Consider the following 10153-nt stretch of genomic DNA (forward strand, 5'->3'; position numbering starts at 1 on the left):
CCCCTAGTTCCCACCACTATCTGCCTTATCGCTTAAATATTCATTCCAGATTTCTTCATATTTATCCATTCTTATTTTGCGTCGACATGCAATTCGTTCATATGTAGCTAATCTTGTCCATGTTATCAATCCATGTGCTCAATGGAATCTTTTTGCGGCTCTTCCAATTCATCAAAACAAGTTTTTTTGCTTCTAATATAGCACAGTACATCCATATATTTTTTTGACCCCTTGAAATCTCCCACGTTTTCGGAATATAATTTAGAATTCAATTCAATTCCCTTAAATAATAATTTCTTTTTATTACTCTTGCTAGTAGCTCTCTCATGTGGTTGGCTGACTGTGAGTCACATGAGTGAGGCATTCCATTCTGTTGTGACTGTTATTCAAGTAACTGTTGTTTTTAACTGTTCTTCTCTCTGTGTGTGTGACAGAGAATGGCTGATGAAAGTGGTTTCTCTGGATGATGTTGAAGCAGTGTGTGGTTTGTCTGGGGGTGTGGTTTGTCTGGGGGTGAAGATCCCTAAATGTTAATAAGGAAAAACCTGTGCTCTCTATAAGCAACAAAGTGAGTAAGCATGAGATTGTAATTAAATTATTCTCAGTTATATGTTTATGAAAGTAAAGATCTTTTGAATGTCTGGATATTGCAGATCATCAATATACATACACAACAGAGGGTGCTGGATGATATGGGATCTGTTACAATGTTGACCTTCATTTCATGCTTTTGTTGAGTTAACAGATGCTTAACGCTTGGGGCTGCTAAGCCCAGGGTTAGCAGACACAGCATAGGTAATATGCTATTTTCTCCCAATGCATCTAAGACACATTCAAATGTCCTACCTCTGGAAGGAAATAAAAAACCTAATATACTCTTTCCTGATCCTTTTCTTTTCAGATTAAGAAGCTTTAACTGGATTGTGTTGATCCTACGAAGTGAAGTAGGTACAGAGGATTTTCTCTGTTATATTACTGGTAACAGAAGTTTACAAAGCCAGCCATCTCTCGTGTTCCTCTGTGACATTTCTTAAATGCACAGTGGTGAATTATAAAAGGTATTGTTCAGATCCAAATCATCTCAGAGGTGTTTGTTCTCTGCTAATGTCCTGTTTTCCAGTCGGCTAAGCCTGGTGCCAATTTGGAGCTCGCTTTTCCATCAGATATTGATTCAGAAATTCTGTGGCTTTTTTTTGTTTTCTTGGTTCTTTTTTTTATTCAAGCTTAGTGACCTCCATAAGCTTTATATGTCTTTTCATGAGCAACGGTGGTAGGCCTAAGGTATACATCCTTAGAATAACAGGAGTACCAAGAGAGAAGCCTCAAAAGGAAACTCAGCGCTGTTAAGCATGCAGGGGTTTTGACTCCTCACCCTGTCTGGCCTGCATGTTTCTGATCTCAAAAATACAGTGTGAAATCTAATGAAAAGAATCTCTCTCTCAAAATTTCCAGTTGACCTAGAAATGTTTTGGGAACAGTGATACGTGCATTCCCCAGCTTTCCTGGGCTGAAGAACAAGTTGAAAGAGGAACAAAAGGCGAAAAGTAGCCTGGCTGTTGAAATAAGTGGCAGGAATTAACAACCACACATTTTAATTTAAAGCCCACCAAGTTCCAAGGCTTCAATTTTGAGTGAATGCTGAAGTCCATTAAAAAAAATGGGCTGAGAGAGACATACAATAAATGATTTGAACATGCTGTCAGCCGATTATTCCCCCCTTTAATGTTTTCCTGCAGATATAAAATATAACAATTCACTCCCACCCCAGATGCATAGAACTATATTTAAAACAATAGCTCATCTCATCATTTAATTCAACTGGTTATTGGGTTTCTGTGTCAATCATTAATGCTTTTTTAAAAAAGGAAATACTATTTTTTTGCACAAATTCATGGAGGGTAAGGCTGTCAATGACACTTAAGCATTGCCATTAACACCTAGCCAGACTGGAAAATGTCTTACTTTGGTTCAAAAAGGGTCCCTGCTGTCAAAGCTGCTTTTCTGCTGAGAGGAAAATTCTGTTCCTTCCCAACTTCTCTGGTTCTTTCCCTACCCTCTCCTTTCTAAAGAAACAGTGAACACGTAAACATTGCAGTTTTATTTATTCTTAGCACCTAAGTGTCTACCTTGCAATTGGGAGGAATGGCTACAGCAATGTCAGAACATCTACTTTGCATGCACATGGTCCCTAGTTTTGGGGTAGGTCTGGGAATGTCCCCTGTTGAAACACTGGAAAGCTGCTGCCAATCAGTGTAGGCAATACTGTGTGAAGGACATTCTACCAAGTGACTGAAGATGGTGGCTGTAACAACTTCTCCTCCGTGAACCCTCCTGGATTACAAACCTTTTATAGCCTTTTACAGCCTTTTATAGCCGTTTTTATAGCTGTTTTTATTAGACTTTTAATTATTTTACCTCTGTTAGAAGTTTTAACCGTTTTATCTCTACTGTTGGCCAGTCGTGGCCAATATACGTATTAACAAGGATATTCAAACCTTCTGCTGAGAAAGCCTGCTGCTGATTAGAAATGCCGCCTTGAAGACTGGGTTATGCTGAGCAGTGGAGGAGGAGTAGCAGAGGAGTTGTGTCCACAAAAGATAAGTTCTCTTTTTATCTCCGTTTACGTCTACTTTTAACCTCCGTAGTCAGTGAGACAGTGACAAATGGGTCACTTCACAATACTGTGTGAAGTGGACCAATGGCCAAGGTATATGGCAGCTTCCTGTGCTCCCTATTGCACAAATGGTGCCCCATCAGCTTATTTCTTTTGGAATGGGGGAGGAACCACATTTGTTGACTAGACAGACCAAATGATTGCTTGTGAGTTGCATGAGAGGTAGGGCTTTTAGCCTAGAGTTGTGCAAAAGCTACCAGCCAAGAGCAGCATATTATGGTGGTTCTTCATGTGTATCCAGCCTCATTCACATTCAGGTGAGTGGCACAGCCCAGTGGAACTTAGTAATGAGTGGGTCCCATTGAAAATGGCAGGATTTCAATTAGTCATGACCAAGGAAACCAATGGACTAAGTCATGACCAGGCTAACTTACAGTGCGATCCCAAATAACAGACCCTCCAAGTGTCCCTATTTTCCAGGGATAGTCTTGGATTTACAGAAGCCACCCCGGTTTCTGATTTGATCCTGGACTGTCCTGCTTTTCCTGAGGACGTCCTTATGTTCATCAGAAAATGTTGGAGGGTGTGGTTAAAGGTAAAGGGACCCCTGACCATTAGGTCCAATCGTGGCCGACTCTGGGGTTGCAGCGCTCATCTCGCTTTATTGGCCAAGGGAGCTGGTGTACAGCTTCCGGGTCATGTGGCCAGAATGACTAAGCCGCTTCTGGCGAACCAGAGCAGTGCACGGAAACGCTGTTTACCTTCCCGCCAGAGCGGTACCTATTTATCTACTTGCACTTGGACATGCTTTCGAACTGCTAAGGTTGGCAGGAGCAGGGACCGAGCAACGGGAGCTCACCCCATTGCGGGGATTCAAACCACCGACCTTCTGATCGGCAAGTCCTAGGCTCTGTGGTTTAACCCACAGCGCCACCCGCGTCCCTTGGAGGGTGTGGTAGGACATCCCTATTTTCATTGGAGAAATGTTGGTGGGTATGGACTTATCCAACCCCTGAGTCATCTGAAGGCAGCCCAGTATAGGGAAGTTTAAAATGTTTATTGTTTCATTATGTTTTTATATATGTCGGAAGCCACCCAGAGTGGCTGGGGCAACCCAGTCAGATACGTGGATATAAATAATAAATTATTATTGTTGGAGGGTATGAAATAAACCGTGTCTACTCAGAAGTAAGTTTATTGGATCCAATGGGCCTTATTCCCAGCTGAGTGTGGGTTAGATTGAAGCTTTATTCTGTTGGATCACTGGGATTTTGCCGTGACTAACTTTGACTAAATTAGAGGGGACAAACTCTTTTCCCGGTGTTAAGGTTTCGTAAAGCTGACAAAGTCTTCCCTTTCTATTGAGCTCATTAAGGCATCGTACAAAAATGGCATATCTGTTGTCACGCTCTTCTATTCTTGAATGACAAGGTAAATTACGTTTCCCTCTCCCCCACCTTCCTTCTTTCCGTACTACCTAATAATACTTCAGCCTCCACAATGGGTATTTTTACAAGATGCAGCATGTCTTTTAACAATAGGATTCCAAAACAAATGTACTCTGTGACGAAAATGACAATGACACTCTGATGACTCAGAGGGTCCTCTCTTGGGCTAGAGACAGATGTAATATGTCTATAAAAGGAGGGGGCTCACCATCCATTATTCAGCTATGCTCCAAACTTGCCTTCACAATGGAAGTGTCGGATGAGCATCCCAGCCTGTCAGTATTGAACCTTCCCACTTGGGTTGCATTCTGTTCATTCTATTTTCCCAATGCTTCCCTAACTCTTCATTTCTATCTTATATTTGAGCTTTCACACAGTGTAAAAGCCACTTTGGAAATATAGCTGAATATAGCACTTGTTTAGCACTCATTTCCATGTAATTTGCTTCTGGAGAAAACATGTTTGAAGCTAACTCAGAAATGCACTATAGTCTTCTGTATTTCCAGAAGGGGCATTTATGTCATGCAGAATCATAGAATCTTATAGTTGGAAGGGACCCAAGGGCCATCCACTCTATCCCCTGCAATGCAGGAATCTCAACTAAAGCATCCATGACAAAGGGCCATCCAACCTCTGCCTAAAAACCTCCAAGAAAGGAGAGCCCACAGCCTTTCCATGGAGACTATTCCACTGTTAAACAGCTCTTACTGTCAGAAAGTTCTTCCTGAGGTTTAGTCTGAATCTCCTTTCTTGCAACTTGAAGCCAGGGGTTCAAGTCCTACCCTCCAGGGCAGGAGAAAACAGGCTTGCTCCATCTTCTCCGTAACAGCTCTTAAGATATTTGAAGAGGGCTATCATCTCTCCTCTCAGTCTTCTCTTTTCCAGGCTAAGCATGCCCAACTCCCTCAACAATTCCTCATAGGGGTTGTTTTCCAGATCCTTGACCAGCTTGATAAACATGCCATGAAATACCCTTTTACCTTTAGCCTTCTTCCCAGAAGGTGGGGTGGGACCGGGACCTTTGGTCCACCAGATGTTCCTGAACTACATCTCCCATCAACTCCAGGCAGCAAGGTCAAAGCTGATGGGATTTATCATTCAACAATATATGGAGGGCCATAAATTGCTGATGCCTGCCCTAATGTCAGGGATGGTTCAGCTGCCAGTCAGCACGGAGACTCAGAGACAAGCAGTAAAGTTGATTTTTTATTCAGGGAATAAAACAGAGAAACCTGTGAGCAAAACAAGCCCTGGTATAGCATTTGCCAGAACTGACAATCTGCGCCTCTCACTTCCCCTTAAGTCTCCTCCTCGGCAGGTTGCTTTCCAAGCAGACTTAATCTCAGTGAGGGGACCACTACACCCCTCTGCGCATGTTGTTCTGCTACATGTAACAGTCTCCATGCCTTTGGAGACAAGGCAGGAAGGGAGCTGAATACAGTATGACCAGAAGACTCCTGTGAATCTGTTGCACCCTCAGTCCCCACCTCCTCCACAGCTCCCTGTCCTATGTCTGCAGTGTTTTCTTCTTCCTCCCTCTCACTGAAGCCTGTTGCTTTTTCAGCATCCAACCATTCTGTCCCTCCTTTCATTGTCCCACCACCACTCCCCTGGCTCTCAGCCTTCTGAGTCTTCCCTAGGAGGCTCTCCAGCTGGAGCCTCCCACCAGTCCTCATCATCCACCCAGTCCCTGACAGCTAAAGAGATGCTCAGTGTAAATTCAGATCCATAGAATGTGGGTGAAACAAAGATATTGAAACACGATTCTCCAGCTTCGCCATTTAGGAAATGGCTTGAACACTCTTGCTTCAATACTGGCAGCTACAGCAGGGCCCACTAACAGCAATTGCAACCTGGTGTCCCCAGATGTTTCGGACTACAACTCCCATCACCTTTGCCCATTGGCTGTGGTGACAGGGGCTGATGGGAGCTGAAGTCCAAAATAGCCAAAGGGCACCAGGTAGAGGAAAGTTGCGCTAGAAAAACATGGCCATTACTAGTTTAGAAGGATTGTGTTTTTTTAGAAAAATGGCTATGTGAGAAAGAGAGACAGAGAGAAGTCTCTCAGAATTTTTTTTGTTTATGGTTTTTTCCCTTCCTTCGCTCCCTGTTTTTTAAAAAGAGGGCTGTTGGCTTTCTGCTACTTTTCCACACCCTCTAGTACATAAATAGGTGCACCTGCAACTCGTCAGCTCTCAATCATTTCTTTGAATAAACCACATGCTTTTCTCAGGATTTGGCTGACATCCTGCATATTTTAGGTCACTGGATATAGGACTATCTTTCTCATCCGCTTTTGTTGCAAAAATTAAGCCACCGGTGGATTTGGGAAAAGAAGAGGAATGCAGGTTTGCTTTGATGGAGATGTTTTGGAACACTTGCCAGGCTCCATGTATTGATCTGGTGAGAGCAGACCCGAGAGTTTCTGTCTTCCCCTTCAAGAAGCTAATTCTATCAAATCAAAACAGCACAGAATCCTGTAATAACAACAAGGCAGAAGAGGATATTTTGTAATATAATAACTCTGTCTGTACGTTTGAAGCAGAACAAGTGTTTTTCTGGCTCCCCACGGTCATAATAAAGAAAGGCAAGTTGAAGAGTCCAGGATAATTATTTAGCCATCGTAAATATTTATGAAGTGCAGTGTGTTATGTACAACTTAAAGTGGAGTTGACAATTGCAGCATTCATCATCTCATTTCACATTGGCTAAAAATAGTTAAAACTTTTTTTCTCCCTGAAGAAAAGAAAAACGTTAATCCCAAAGATGTCTTTGGCTAAGTGAAAGGGCTTTCAAAGATAAGAAGAAAAGAATAAAATAAAACCAAAACAGAAAGCAAAATCCTGCACAGTTTTAATATCAAGGGAATAGCTACCGAGGTGTTATTGTTGTTCTGTTCTTGTTTCGCTAAAGTATTTTATATAACAAGTCTGATACAAATGCCATACTGGTTACGAGATTTGATTTTCAAATTCTGGCTTTCCCTTTGAGCCCATACCAGCTGAGCAGAAAGCCAGATGTTTGCAGCTGCAAGAAGAACTGGTGCTGATGGGGTGTGATGGGGAAATGTGGAGACCAGTAGTGTTTGCACTTTGACCCAACTCCTGAATCTTGGATCTCTCTTTTGCCTCTTTCCCAGTGCTACAGTCCTATCTCTCATAGACAAAACTGATCTGAAGCTTTGGTCCTAGCACTGCACCCAAAATCAATAAGACTTTACTTCACATTCACCATCATTCCACTTCCACCTTGTACAATGTATTTCTGTGGAAAGCATCTAATTTTTAACCCAAGGCTAAGAGGAGTGGTTTTGGAAAGACTGAAGAAATAAATAGGATTTCCACCAGCAAGGCTTATTTCATAACCACTGTTTGCTGACAGATGCTGAGTTCATGATAAGAAGACTGCATTTGTCACAGATTTTCTATGCAACTCATTTCATATAAGCATACTAGCACGTAGTACTAGGGTTGCCATATTTGAAATAGTGAAAACCCAGACACAAAGGTTCTTGAGCTTTTCTTGGGCAAAGCTGTTGAGCCAAAATCTAGACTTCTGACATGGGCTGTCATACATCCAGATTTTCGCAGACATCTCAGTGATTTCCAACTGGGCACTGTTTCCAATAGGCTATGGGAACCCTATACTACACTATGCACATGCCCACTGCAAGAGCATTCATTGAACATGTGGAAGAGAGCCTGAACATCTATAAAGGGCTAGTCTTATTACTATAAAGAAACAGTATGATCTGAATCTAAGAAAAGAGACCTACAATGGAATCCTAACCAAGCTTATTTAGAAGTATGTCCCGTTTAATTCAATGGGGCCCAGGTAAGTGGGATTTTAGGATGATAGCCTTAGCTATCCCCCATTCCTCAGCTGTTACATATAATTAGTATTTTTTTTAAAGTAATTTTCATACTGGATTAACTACAAGGGAATATTTCTCAGCTATGCTCCACTGAAATAAATGCAGGAGAATTTCCTACTGGATTGTTTGTGTCCCAAGATCTTTGCTAATCAGCTCCGATTGCATTTAAACTAGATGGATGTGTACTATTTATATCGAAACAAGACGTTTTAAGGAATTTATGGCCAAGGTTTGAGTTCCGTATTGATACATGCTGTGTTTTTCTATTTCTAAATTTCTTTAAAAATATATATTTTAAGATTTATGGAGTTTAGATATAAATGTATCAACAGAGTTTGAGGTGTGTGGTTTAAAGAATTTTGGGGCTTACAGATGTATACTTATTGCAGAAAAAACGTAATGTTATTTTTCATTGTATTTATGTGGCCCGTTGCTAGTGTTTATAGCTCCTGAAGGAGTCCTTGTACTCTGAAATGCATTGCGCACAATAAATAATTCTTGCACCAGTGAGCACCAAAGTCTTCCTTCCTCCTCCTTTTTTGCATTGTTGTTTTCTAGTTGACTCAACTTTCTTTGGTTTTCAGAGACTGAGGATTCTAATTTGGCTACTTTAGGGAATGGGTTGCCCCCTGTAACCTTTTTCTATTTCTGCATATTTTAGGGTTCACCTGGGGTTGGGGGAGAACTTCTGTTCAGTTCATATTTAAAAAATGAATTTATCAAATTCACCCTTGCTGAAACAATATGAGAACTGAAACATAGTCATCCAAATTTTGTCATGCAGTTCTCCAACTCACCAAGGTTTACAAAAAATGCATATATTAGGTAGGATTGTGCCTAAATATAACACAGAAAATGCATTATATTAGGGGAAATGACTTGCAAAAATGTACATTTATCAAAACTGCATATAAAAAATTATTAGCAGAAAATTCACATTAAATTGATGAAGAATTTTCATGATGGGTTGTAAGAAGAAAATTCACATATTGCTGCAGAAATGAGCAGAACTGAATTTAAGACCAGGGAAAAATAAGTAACTAAGAAAACTGAAATTGACAGATCCATCTACCCCCAGGTTTGCATGAATGTGCTGTTACCTCCTCGTCCTTTCTCAGTGGCCCTATTTCGGCTCTGATTTTGGCTGCACTCAACCACCCGAGTTTGCTATGAAAAGGAATGATAGATACTGATAGTTGTGCTCTGCTTTCTGGATGTTATGCCTTCTGCAGAGGTAATTTAAAATCCTGCTTTAAAGTGCACATTTTCACTTAGCATGCATTTTAATATTCCGAGAGGCATGAAAAAGCATCAGTTTAAGATTGCCAATGTTTCGGTATGAAATGCATTTGGGAATGCTGAGATATGAAAGGCATTTATTTTCGGTGCGGAAAAGGTAATGTAGCAAGGCAGATATGCTGCTGAGATGAAAAGTGGCTCTATAGAAGCGCAGCACAAGGAGAATCTCGGAAGGTGCTTGTCCACGGAGTTGTTTTATGTTCCTGCTCTGAGTGCTACTGAGTTAACAGCACAGCAGATGACTGCAAAGCAATGTAAATTGTCCTTGTAGCTCAGTTACGGAAGCAACAGTCTCTGCGCGAGAACAGGAAGAGAGAGATACTTCCCAATTAGATAAAATGGCAGCCAGATGCCATGCACATCCTCGTGGCATGGGCAGGTAACAATGGTGTGAATCATATAATAGATATATCAAAGGAAGGAACGGGGGGAGGATACCAAAGGCACTCAATATCTTCTCTACTGGTGAAGTTGTCAGAGGTGTGAGAGATCAGTTTAGTCATGGGTTGTTGTGAGGAAATTGCTCTTGTTTGATGTTCCCCAAGCAGTTCATGCAGTTTCCTAGGAAACATGCTTTCTCACTTAAAACCTAATTCTTTTGCATTGCTGGATCACGAGTCACTCCAACTTTCCCTCACTTTCCTTTACCTATTAAAATGTCCTCAGCAGGTATCTGCAGAAATCCACTGAATGGCATAGATTTATTAGCCTTCATAACCCAATCCTTATTAACTTTTAACCCTACCACCCCAATAATCTGAAGGGGTTTTTTTGTTTTTCAAGGTAGGGGGGAGATGACAGCTAGACTGGCAAAACTGCTTAAATCTTTTATCCTCTAGAAGAACAATGTGTGTTCCCGCATGGTGCAACGCTACCTTTTATGTTTCAGATGAATATTACTGCCTACTTTTCTGCGAT

General features: G+C 41.3%; 1 long non-coding RNA gene across 1 annotated transcript; it reads left to right on the forward strand.

Annotated features, from left to right (window-relative positions):
* The first annotated feature begins 323 nt into the window (after window positions 1-323).
* On the forward strand, window positions 324-8446 carry LOC310828576. The gene is made up of 3 exons (XR_014557029.1): window positions 324-568; window positions 902-1058; window positions 7202-8446. It is a non-coding gene; the product is annotated as an uncharacterized lncRNA (long non-coding RNA).
* Window positions 8447-10153: the final 1707 nt, after the last annotated feature.

The sequence above is a fragment of the Podarcis gaigeae genome, assembly GCF_964106915.1.
Source record: "Podarcis gaigeae genome assembly, chromosome: 12".
Classification (NCBI taxonomy): Eukaryota; Metazoa; Chordata; class Lepidosauria; order Squamata; family Lacertidae; genus Podarcis; species Podarcis gaigeae.